At 33.7% G+C, this 13,672-nt stretch overlaps 1 long non-coding RNA gene across 1 annotated transcript in view; it reads right to left on the reverse strand.

The window, feature by feature from the left end:
- Nucleotides 1–13,672, reverse strand: part of LOC143235586 (uncharacterized) — a 211,195-nt gene that overhangs the window by 15,456 nt on the left and 182,067 nt on the right. The window lies entirely within an intron of this gene.

Raw genomic sequence — 13,672 nt, forward strand, 5'->3', positions numbered from 1 at the left:
ATAAAGAATAATATAACAAAATATTTATCATAATTGTTTTAAACGTGAACAAAACAGGTGTTCACTTTGCTGTCTACTATTTGTAATTAAAACACGCGTAACTTCAGATCTTAGGTGTGTCAGTTTCTAATATTTTTCCAGCTTTTATTGTTAAACGTAACAAAATATAGTAATACCTCCTGTCCACCCCATCATTGGCATGTTTGTCGGCTTAAAAGGCTGAAAGTCGAATTTCAATATAAACAAACCAAAACAACATTGTAATAAATAAAGCATAGATAACTAATACACAAAAGTAAAATGGTGAAAGTTACTACGTAAGTTTCAAGTGACATTAACACAGTGTTATAAATTATAACTCACATCAGATTTATAAATTAGTTTAATAAGAATAATCCAGTTACTAAGGGTTCAATGAATTGCTTATATAAGGATAATCTATAGTGATACACTAGCTTCATTGTTAATAATATAAATAATTGATACAGAATGCTGGTTTATATTTAATGGCAAATAGTTTATTAAAATCATTATTTAAGTATTTTTCTCCGACCAGATAATTATTATAAATTCAAAATACCGACACTATCAGCTGTATTAAATACTGATAAACTTGTCATTGCAAACTTTTAATATCAAAACGTCTTCTAAGCTCGACCACTCTCGCCTACTTATCAGTTTATCACCAAAAAGTGTAAGATATTTTAAAACTCTTTTCAGTTATGTTTATAAAAGAGCGCTACCATTTTCTCTTTTCTTTTTGTTGGAATATTTGGTGTAGGTGTTTTTTCTTTACTTTGCCATTTCTATAAAACAATTGCTTATATTATGGTTGATTTTTGCAGTTCGAACAAGAGAAATAAAAAGTGTTTGTTCGAGTTCTTCTCAGAGCAGTAAAGTTAGATATGTTAATTTTCCTCTTTATAACATTTGTTTAACATCAGGCTACTTTTCCGGACCAGAGAAATTCAAAATATCACCAACCAGTTACGCAGATGATTATTTAGTTGACATTATCTCGGATTTCAAAACTGCTTCACATCGACGCTGTATGTTTTCAATGAGTGATTGACTGACATCTTTGTATGAGTAATACAAAAATATAATCTTCCATGTTTGGCTCGAGATCTTTCATTGATCGATTTAACTCAGCCCATTAATTCTCATATTTTTAAGATATCTTTAACTGACTCTACAATTGCAGAGAAACTTGTTTGATCATTTTCTAGGCTAACTGTAATATTTTGATCTAAGACACTGCATCAAGTGCACAATGTTTTGTGAAAAAATGCAACTGAAATCGTGAAAAGTTCAGACATTCACGGAAGTCAGCGTTACAATTAAGATTCGAAATCATATTTGAACAGATCTCGTAGAGTGCGTTCGAAAAACATATATTTTTACATATTTTTATGTTATCTAATAGATGTAACAAATTAGCATTTTCATAGGAGGGGACAATATTTGTTTGCTCACTACCTGTATATTCAGCTATTGTTTTCTTTTGTTTGAAACATTTTTTTTTATTCTGTTAACAATGATTTCGTTGGTTATGTACTAATTGCCTATGATTGGGATGAAACGTTAAACGAAATAAAACTAAACTTTTTGAAACCTACTTCAGTTTATGTTTAATAATTACATTTCATTTTTTTATCCTTTAAATCTTTCGTAGACCAAAATTTAAATGTGTAATATGTCTAAAATCATTAAACTAAAGACTTGACGTAGATATCAATTATGATACATCCCGTTCTGAAACTAACATTAATAAACTTAGTGATTCTTCAAAGAATACATAGTTTGAGGGTGGTAATGGAACTTAAACCTTCAGATTTCAAAAATCTAAATCTTTGGATCATTTGTATTGAGAAAAATAATTTGTAACAGTTTATAATATTCATAATAAGAAGGTACTTTGCTACAAAATTACCATAGAAACGACACTTATTAATTGCAGTTGGTTGGATTTTTGTTTTATCTACCAATACGAAGAGATAAACTTCATGTATGAATTTCAATGTTTAGAATGACTGCAAATATTTAAGATCTCAGAGTTAACTGTAATAGTTTATTAATAAATGCACCAACCAGACTGTCTCCTTGTGTTTTAAGTTATTTATTTTCAAAGACAAAGTAAACAATGTTGTAACGAATATTTTGAAACCACATTTACAGTAAAATATTTTCTTTGGAATGTGTTATTGTCATTAATACAGGAACAGTATTCTTTTATACTGCACATACACCACGCACGAGAGTTTAGTCATTATAAAAATATCAGCAGTTCAGTAACAAACAACTGATAAAGCTACAGACATTAAATTCCTCACCTCATTGGTACAACGGTATTTCTTCGGACGTACACCGTCAGAAACCCGTTTCGATACTTTTAATGGGTAGAGTACGGATAGTTCACTGTGTACCTTTTGCTTATTTCCAAACAATCAATCAGACATTAAATTTCCTTGCATGTTCTTCTCATTTATTACACTTACATTCTCTAGTACAAGTGTACAGAAAATCTCTAAAACAGCAAAATAAATGTCATAATTCATGATGTGTAATTTGTCGATATGTAATACTATTCTCTTTAATTACGTTTTATAAAACGTAATGCAGTTGATATTTTGCGTTACCAAACATCACAGAAGACTCTGACCAATATAAATTATAGTTTCTCTTTTCGTACATTAACAAAAGTTTCAGGTATACGTAAGTTACAATCTGTGCAAAGTTTTGAAATTTTTCTTTCATAATCACAAATCACACAGAACAATGTTTTCACTTTCTCTACTATGTTTTCAAAACCCAAATTGTCATTGAGCTGTTTTAGATTTGGAGATCTTCCCAACACCATAAAATACCCAAGAAGTGATTTGGAGTAGGTTTAAAAAGACAAAAACGAAAACATTTAAGATATGATGGGAGTAAATTGCACACTTTGGCCAATGTACCTGACTTATGAGGACTTGCTGCTTTTGAGAAGAGCCTAGATTTCTCAAACCAAGATTTCAGCAACAAGAAATGAACGTGCTAATGCTGCTAAGAAGTCTGAAGATGTCCTCGTCCTTGGATCAAAGTATTATTGTTATAATTATTTTTTACTACAAATATTAAGTGAGTGATAGGTTGTTTTAGGAATCCGTTGTATTGTAAATGTTTTCAAAATGTGATGTATATACCTGTAATAGACAGAGGAGATCGAGGAATATAAACCATCTGGGGAGACCTTGTAATCCATGCCGATGTTATACAACTTGCAAATGGAAGAAAGTTCCTATGAAATCCAAGGATTAATTGTCACAAGTGACTGTGCATGTGTGATCCAAGAAATATTTTCCTCTGCCTTCCCAATGAAACTAAACACCATCTGTATGGTAACCAGACTGTAGGCTATAGACAAAGCCAGTTGATGTTTGGCGTGAGGTGTTTCCTTGTATAACCCAAGAAGTAAACTGCTCAAAAAATTAAAGGAACAAGTACGTTTTCTTATAAAATTTATCTCCGTGTTCCAAATGTAATAATATATCTATATTTTTAGGTAATTTGCATCATTTCAGTTCCATCTGTGTCACCGAAATATCACCGAAACTGATATCCCATATGAGATAATAATTTAAACAGTTCACTTGCGTGTATTTAAGAAATGTTTAAAACATTCAATGTCTAGAGCGACTTCCAAGGGCTGAGATGCACTTCTGACATCGATTTCGCGCACTTTGAATCAATCTATTGGTGTTATCTTGAGGTATATTAGCGTATTCGTCTACCAGGGCTTGTCGGAGTTCCTATACATTCTGAAAAGTGTGCTGGCTTTCACTAACGCGCCATGACAACATATCCCAAAAAATGTTCAATCCGCTAGATCTCCAGATTTAAATCGGAACAAGGAACTCCACACATAGTCTGGCGACATGGGCTCGCGTGTTAACCTGCAAGAGAATAAACGCATCGCAAAAGACCTCAGAATGGTTTCCAGAATTTCGTCTCTGTATCGTCGTGCATTCAGAGCTCCGTTGTCGAGGAGAAATATGTCCATGCGGCCACCCAAGCATATGCCTGCCCAGACCATTACAGAATCTCCTCCATAAGCGTCGACATGCACATGTTAGAGGCAAAATATCGCTCTCCTCTGCGTCTTCACACTCTCGCACGTCTATCATCATGAGACAGAGTGAACCAGCTCTTATCTGACCATAGTACGGTGACCCATTGACGAAGTTCCCGGTCCAGGTGCTAACGAGCAAACTCCATCCTGGCTGAACGGCATCGTGCTGTCAGAATAACGCCTTTTTGCAGGTCGTCTGGCCTTAAGACGTCCTTTGTGCAGACAATTGCGAACTGTTTGAGTCGACACACGAGTTCCAGTGGAATGCTGAAGATCATTTTGCATTGGTCTATCCGTAACTAACCTGTCCCGCAGAGCGGTAGTCACAATCTAGTTGTCCTCTTTGGCTGTTGTGCAGCGATGATGATCTTGACATGGTTTTCTCACATAAGAGTTCGTTTCCTGGTAAAATCGCCAAAATCGATTTATGACGAATGGTGATTACTGGAGATTCTGTAGTCCAGTTAGACATTTATTGACACATTCTATGTAGCCAGACTTTGGTCATTACGAAGAATAATATTTATCAATACTTCCAAAAACTCGTAAAGCCTAGAAGAGAGGAAATCAAAAGTTTCGAAGTGACTGTCACTAAATGTCTAACTGGAGTTTCTGTAGTCCAGACATTACGTGGATCAATGATAAAATACCTATGTTAACTTAACTTATTCAATAAATATACTACTTGCATATCTGGATAATTTTACTACACTGAATTAGGAATATGTTTCAACAACAGTAACTCTTCATCAATTCAACCTTATTCTAACACACATGAAACTTGTCTGTGTATCCTTTATATTTCACTTTACTTAATTTGGTCTGCATTTGGATATGAACAAAGTCGTATCTCGTGTATAAGAAAGCTAATCTAAATAGCAGTGTACAATTATGTCGAGCTGGAGACCAACTTCGAAGTGTCACACAAATTCATCACTTCAGTAGCTCTTTTCTTTAACGTTGTTTCTCATGGTTAAAGAATTTAGATGTAGGATATTGTAAGTTATCTAAACTGTAATTGTTTAAGTTATTTCACCTTAGAATTTTAAATATTAAACAAGGGAAACTTAACTGGGAGAGTTGTGTGTATATTTAGCTGGGTAAAACATTTGTCTGTACGTGTCCTTCATTTAAGACTTCTAAATGTAAACCACAAAGTAACGTTTCTGACAAAATCAGATATTAATGTATCACTTAACATAAATATCGAATTTTACTTAATTTATGCCACATTTCTTCTTAAAGATCCTATGTGCACGTGGTGAAAAGTTCACGAGTGGCCAAGAAGACGGATGTAAGTGCACTTTGTGCAACGAAAAGGATGAAAATAAAAACGTTTATGTAAGTGTACAAGTATGTAGATTCTTTCTTGTTATTATAAAAATTAATTGAAAGAAGTGACTTTGTACAGTTGTATCCTCTTTCTGTTACATATTCAATCCTTCTACAAACATCTTTTAGGTGAATATCTGTAAAAGTACGGTACAATATCTACACTATCTTCTGAAGAAGTGATAATTGCTGGAAGCACGTTGTTAATGGAAGAATCCAGTTAACAAAAGTAATATTCACGAAATAATATGGTGTTATTATATAAATTGTAGGGAGGACATCAACTCGCACTTGTCAGTTAATATTAATAAGAGTGCACGTAATAACCAACAGGAGAAAGGAGAAATCATTGCAAAGGGAGTATAGCAGTAGTGGCCGAACTTGCTTACTGTAAGAGCCACATTCGATAATCTTCTGATGTATGGGAGTCCAAAGACATAACAAATATTACACACACGCTTTTATTGTTACATGTACATTTTACTACCTAAATATCACATAAATATTAAAAAATACATGTGCGTAATAATATTTATTCATGTTTGTTGTTTGTTTATACATATATAGTCCAAATGTTTTCAAAGTCCTGGCTCATTGTTTTAAATATGTTAAGCGTATTTAATACGGTAATGAACTACGAAAACATCTAAGAAAAATATGCAAATTTACATTTCATTAACATTAAATGAGACCGCCAAAATAAAAATAAAATGGGTTAAAACAAGATATTTGTAATGATATTTGTCTTATTAAATTTCTGATCAAAACATGGAGGAAAATATCTAAAACATTAAAAGATATCTTAATCAGACACCACTTTTCAAAACTTAAGTCTTATAATAGTTTTTTTAACACAAACAGACATTGATACAATTATCAGACTATTTACTGGTGGTAGCGGTTTTGCGAGTTTCCATCTTGATTGTGGTTCGTTGAAATTCTAGCTGATATGTTGTCAAAGCTATACGAATTTGCTCCGTCGTATGTTGATTTGTAAGAACTGCACGATGCTTCGACTTCTCAAACTTCATTACAAATACAGTGATTCACAGCAGTATGTCGTACACTGGTTTTCTTCAGTTCAGTCCATTGTCTTTCTGGAACTTTCTTGAAGAACTCATTTGTAGAATGGAATTTATGGATCAACATTACACCAAGGTCCTGCTGTAGTTCTGTTAGTTCAATTTTCACAGCAGATGACTGGAACCAGAGGTTTGAGAATTGGACAATCATCACTGGTTACATCAGCCATGAATGGATTTACAAGAAAGGGCTTCAGCTTCTTCACCTCTTCAAAGCTTTCTAGTAAATGATGAAGCAGCCCTTGTAATTTATCTTTGTATTATTCCAGTTTATTCTCTTTCATTTCAACATCAGAGAACGTATTTACTGTCTTTCTCAGATTAGGAAAGTAACCGAAGTTTCTGAACAATATGCATCTTTGAAAAAGTCTTATTTTATTCTGAAAGCTGAAAATTGTCTGAGTGAGATCAAGAAACAGAGTGCCAAGATTAGAGTTAATGAGGAGCATTAGATCTTGCATCCATTTAGCCCATTAAGTGGTTCAGCGGTATATCTGCGAAGTTACAACGCTAAACACCGGGTTTCGATACCCGTGTTGGGCAGAGCAGAGACAGCCCATTGCTTTGCTTTGTGCTTAATTCAAACACAACAGTATATAATTATCACTTCCCAGATGAGGATAGAATCTTCTCTTTTCAATAAAAGTAATAGTAGAATCCAAGAGATCCACAAACCTTTTTAAGACATTACTGATTGACAGCCACCTCATAATGCAGTAGAAAGAGACATCACTGGTTTTGTCTTCAAGCTCCAATTCTTAAATAAATATTTTTAATTGTCGGTGGGTCTTCCCATTTAAGTGTGTGAAATTTACAATTTCAAGAACAAATTTCATAAAATCTTCAAACTTGAAGTATCTGGCTATCAAGTGTATACGATGACTAATGCAATGAAGAGCGAGAAACTTTGCAAAGCTGGAATTACTTTTCATAAGTGCCTTTAATCCTGCATCCCCCCATCATTAGAAGTGCTCCATCATTTGCGACACTGAAGAGTTTATACAGTGAAATATCAGCATTTGTTACGTCTCTATCAAGCACATATTTGATGTCAACACCACGAGTTGTTTCTTTTAGTGCCACTAAGTTATATATTTTATTTCACAATTACATGAAGTGTAGCATTAAGCTGGCGTTTGTGCTCTTGGTCGCTGAAGTTTTGCATTATTTGGATCTAATACTGCAACAACTTCAGTTGTATTCTTGTTAACAAATTCACAATCTGAATATGGACGCATAGCACGAGAAATATCCCATGATATAATAAATGTTGTAAACAACGTCTGCTGGCTAGATAATGATGATTTTAACAGTTAACTTGTTTTTCCGTAATTCTGATTTCGGTGGATAATCAGACAAAACGTTTTGCGATTTTTTTTACAGTGGCGTTTCAACTTACTGGCTTTGTAATGACTAAGTGACACATTGCAGATAACACTTAAAAGGTTTACTTCTTTAAAGGGTGAGTGTAAAATCTTCCTCCCACCCTGGTTTAAAATTTCCGTTTTCATCTATATACTTTCACTTCTCACAATTTGATCACACCATCTTCCTTCATAAGCATTTCACAGACATTTCTAAAAAAATTAAAGTGAAAAGAAACAATAAGCTCCAACACGCCCAAACCAATGAAACCCAACAGCACCCAGTATCACACAAACACTCCACTAATTTCAATGCCAACAACACAGCCACACACGCCATAACACGCGATCGCAAGCCACGCCCACTAAAACTAACATAGTCAGCACCAGTTTGTATGATTACTGATTCTCCAACTCAATTCATCTGTAAACCTTGCTGATCCGCAATTTCTTTAATCTCCAAATCATGAACATTAAACTTACGTTTTGATGCAGTAGATATATTTCATACCAAATAAATTATTATAAAGCTTAAAATTTTATTTACCTTTCATATGGGCACGGCATAGCCAGATAGATTAAGGCGTGCGATTCGAAATTTGAGGGTCGCGGGTTCGCATCCATGTCGCACCAAATATGCTCGCCTTTTCAGCCGCGGTGGCGTTATAAAGTTTCAATCAATCCCACTATTCGTTGGTAAAAGAGTAGCCTAAGAGTCGGTGGTGATGACTAGCTACCTTCCCTCCAGTATTACACTGCGACAATGGGGACGGTTAGCGCAGATAGCCCTCGAGTACCTTAGCGCGAAATTCAAAAAACAACCTTCTATATGAATTGTGATGCAAAAAAGCCGCTAACCAGAGAAACATTGTGAATGTTTCCTACTGAACATTATTACTTCTCTTTTTAGGTTTAAAACAGTCAGTTTCTCTGCATTTCATATTAAACAAGCTCCTCCCTTAGCACATAATACAATTTGGAACTGAAGGTTAACACAGAAAACAATGTAATACATCATTTGTTTCACGAAAGTTTTCTCTTTATTTCTATTGATTATAAATAATACAAAATAATCAAACTATGAGCAGTTTATCAAGAAAGAGCAGGTGAGAGGGGAGTACTATTGTCTTGTTTACATAAAGAATTAAAATTAAATTTATGTTCTCCTGAATACTATGTATTGTAGTTCGTAATTGCATAGAATTGTTTGTTTGTTTCTTGAACTTCGCACAAAGCTACTCGAGGGCTATCTGCGCTAGCCGTCCCTAAAGACTAGAGGGAAGGCAGCTTGTCATCACCACCCATCGCTACCTTTTGAACTACTCTCTTACCAAGGAACAGGGCGCACATGTTTGACGCGACCGGGATTCGAACATGCGACCCTAAGATTACGAGTCGAACGCATTATCCCACCTAGTCATGCCGGGCTCAATTGCATAGAAAGTATTGAGTAAAGTAACTTACTATTCATTCTTTTATTCAAAAATAATGAGACCATGTCACAGAAAAGCATTGATTTTAGTATTGTTTTGAAGCACCGTTTCAATAGTGAGAAAATTAATGTATAATCAACCAAGTTCTAAATACACTTAGGTTAAACTGTAATATTTGTTGTTTATCTATTATTGGCTGATAATTCATGCTTCATCTTGTATTTAAGTTTTTTTTTTAAAAGGAAGACCAACTTTCTGTAGTAAAACTAATTGCAAGAAATAATGGTAACTTTGTTTTATAGTATAATTATAATTTTCAAAACATTACCGCTAACTAATAAGTATTATAAAAAGGATACACCTCACGATAATGGTTGACACCTAAGTTTTGGTTTTTGAGTCATCGTGCAGTAAAGAACAAGTAATGATTAAGATATTTACAGACTTACCAGAATTTATGACTCAGTCATTACATGGATATTGTTATAAAAGGAAACTGTGCATGGTATTGTAAAGTTATAGTGAGGAGATATTTAAATAGCATTTCATTGAACAGTCGTTCCCACCGGAATGTCAACAGACTTAAACTGTTAGAAACAGAGTTTTGATACTCGTGTTGATCAGAACATAGATTGCCCTTTGGGTACCTTCGTGCTCAGTAGCAAACATTCTGCAAAGGCAGTACTACAGCTTGTTTGATATTATAATAGAACGTTAGGTTGACCTATTTGCAGTTTGTGGAAAGGATAATATGACAAGTGGACAAGAAATGTTATTATGATTTTATAGTTTAAGAATCAGTAACAAAATAACATTTAAGGCTACCAAATTATACTTCCTACATTATAATAATAATGATTAATTATGAAAGAAAATTAAAAATACTTTCATTGTTCTTTGCATTGTTTTGGTTTACTTCTATCAGTTTTAGTTACTAAACATTGTCTCTGTATTTTAACAACATAACGAGACAACCTAAATTCTTGGGAAAAATTTTACTGGGTTTACAAAATATACCGGTCTTGGTTTCAGTTTGGTAGCATTTTCAACAAATCTGATCTTCGTCTTGAAAGTGTGAAATTAAATAAACACTTCTTTAACTTTAATCTTCAAAGATTGGTGAATATAATTAAACAGACACTGATAGTCTGTTTTTCTAGAAAGGGTTTAGTCACACAGCCTTCCTTCTCTTGAGATTGATTTTGAAGAAACGAATCCTATTGACCTATAAAACTCGATCGTCTAGTAGAAAATTGAAGTACTGATATTTATTATTTAAACTCACGTTCTTAGTCCAATGTCACTTTTGACCTTTGTTCCTTGACAGCGCTGGTCAAAACAACAATACATTGTACGAACGAAAGATAAGACTTTTTAGCTCATTATTTACGTGTTGTCTATACATCCACTGGCAGTAGTAATGGTGGTACTGATACAACACCAGGACTTGGTTGTTCCAGAGTTTATGGCACTGATACTAACAATCAAAGGTTACAGATGGCCCTCGTGTTCTTGGAGGCACCTGGAACGAAGTCTCTGCGACATCTTTATTTCCCTTCTGTAGAGAAATTCATGGGCATCCTTAAGTATCTGAAGCTCCAATGTTACCGGGACTCATATTCCGTGTCTAGCGTACGAAATTCAAAAACAAATCTTTCTTCCTTGGCGTCTTCGCAGCTTCTCCCGATTCTCATATTTTATTGATAAAGGATTACGAAATAAATGTTATCTTTGAATTTCAATAAATCATGTCATACAATCCCCAGTCACGACTGGGTTGAAGAGAAACGTTTCTGACAGCCCATAGTTATTTTTCATTTCCCAAAGCTACCGTGCGTTGTTTTTGTTCTTGTCTCCATATGTTTTAAATTATTTAGTAACCCTAAAGTTGACGTTGGGTGCTGTAAGCGGTTGCTTCTCCGTTAGTCAACAGTTCAGAATTAGAGACTTTACTATGAACAAACTCAAATTATGAGTTACCTTTATTTAAGGTCTGACATTGCAAAAACTATGACGTGAAAAGTATTTATTACTTACGTCTCTGTAACTTGAGGTTTAGCACAGTAAGATCTACGACTTCTTTAATTTTTCTGTCACTGGCTGTAAAAGGCTTGTTACTTTTAAACTCCTTTTTTAGTAATACTCAACATAAACACCGTAGTTGGCCTAAGAACGATCACGTGATAGTTTTGTTGCTAAGCAACGGTGTAATCTAATTTCTACAAATATGCCTTCCATAACGAAGTTTATAGATTTTGTGCTGAGAAAGTTGCGTTTAGTAAGTGTTAATTAATAAATATTCTTTTGGATAATATTTTATAGTAAGAGATCGACAAAGTTAATTATTCACGCACCGTAATACCGATCATTCAGATTATTGACTACGGTATATTATATGCATATTTACTAATAATACGTTAAGGAGGTCGCTAGCATTTTCCGGTATAACAATTCAAAAAATTCTAAAATGGCAACCTTACCCTCTGCTACCTCATACCCACTTGATTATGTCAGTGAGGTTAGCTCGTAGACGGCTCCTACTAATCCTAAAAGATTTCTCCAGCTTACTTGTCTGTGGATATTCACTTTTGATAATCCGTTAAATATATGCAGATTTTTTTTTATATAAATTGTGTAGGTATTACTCATGTACAAACGTATCTTTTGCAACTCAATTCATTACAACAGATGGTGTTGCATATTGATAGATAGGCACGTGGCAGTTTCTACAGTTGAAGTATAAACTTCATACAGGTTAAACATAAGAAAACAAAGAGTATTGAAAAACTATGGATTTTGAAATGAATTACGGACAAAAAGCAGTGAAACAAAAATTAACACCACTGCCACAAATTTTATAAAATATAATCTCATGTAGGCAGGTTTGGGCACTTATTTGTAGGCCAAAATAGGGTTTGCATTTTAGAAACTCAATTGTGGATTTAATTCTTGTAAAAAAAACAACAACTATAGTTATCGGAGTTGTGGTAATACTAAAAGTTTATAGATGTTGTGCTCAATACATGGATGTATGAAAACTGAACAAATAAATAGGAGAAAATAAAATATACGCGGAAAACCGGAATCGTTGGTTTTTGGTATAAGAAGTATCCAAATCAAAATGCTGCAGTGAAAAGTACACAAATAAGTGGTACTAAATGGGAAGATTTGTTTTGGATACTTCTTTATATAGCAATTCAAATAACCAAAGATTTATTGTATTGCCTGTTTGTCCTTAAAGCATAAAGGAAAATAAGTGTTTGTTGCTCCCAACAATCTCTTATCCTTTTTTTACAGGCGAGAGTAAAATTTTTGTTGCACCATGTGTTACACTTCCTACTCTAGAATACAGTGGAAAAGCTCATAAATTATATTTAAGTCTCTTTCGGAGTGCACAAATACGGGCTTTTTATCAAACATTTGATGATTAAAAATTACTTCAAGACTGATAAAATAAGGTGAAATGTAGGTGTATTTTGAAGATGCAGGTAAATCCATTCCAGTTAAATTTTGTAATTTTCGTTAATCACTCAACAGTGGTTTCCCGTCATTTTTGACAGACTTTTTTATACTATCATTTCCATAATTCCGCTTGTTCTTGAATATTTTCGTTGAAAATACGTTTCTCTGCAGGCTTTAAATGCATGATTGAAACAAATTATAAAATACAAATTCAAAAATTACTCTTAACAGTACCTGCATGAATTTTAGTAAAACTTACAAATAGTCAAAAATTGTAATGGACATGGAATTGGCTTGTAGGTTTTACTTGTAAAATAGAAGCATATTTTATTGGTAAATGCTTTTTACTGTATCGTATTGCATTAAGTTTTCTTTTTATAACATGTAAACTGTTTGCTTACCATAATTTGCTATGGCTATGTCTATTCCCAGGGACAATAAGGGTATACTTTGGTAAAGGTTTTTGTCAAAACCTCTTTCACCAGTGATAAGCTATTTTCATATTTCGTGACGTTATTAGACTTGGAAAAAATAATTATATAAGCAAAACATAGAGCTTGCATCACTTTTATGAAGCTGTTGATTAATTGCCTGCCATTGGTCTGTCAGTTCAAAACTTTAATTTTGAAAGAGAACTTTAAACAGTGTGCTCAAATGTTTAATAATTCCATTTGGAATGCTCATGAAATCTGCTTTGTTTTGAAGACATTTCGGACTTCTACTGAGGGACGGTTAAGCAACCGCTTGAAAAAACACAAACGGTTGGTCAGGAACGTCACAAAGTGAATAAACTACCATAGTGATTTAAAGTTTATTTTCCTTAAAAGCCTAATTTCATATTATACTCGTATCTCTTTCCATATGAGAGTATTTTCTAAAGCAGCAGCA

This window comes from Tachypleus tridentatus, chromosome 12, assembly GCF_004210375.1.
Source record: "Tachypleus tridentatus isolate NWPU-2018 chromosome 12, ASM421037v1, whole genome shotgun sequence".
Lineage (NCBI taxonomy): Eukaryota > Metazoa > Arthropoda > Merostomata > Xiphosura > Limulidae > Tachypleus > Tachypleus tridentatus.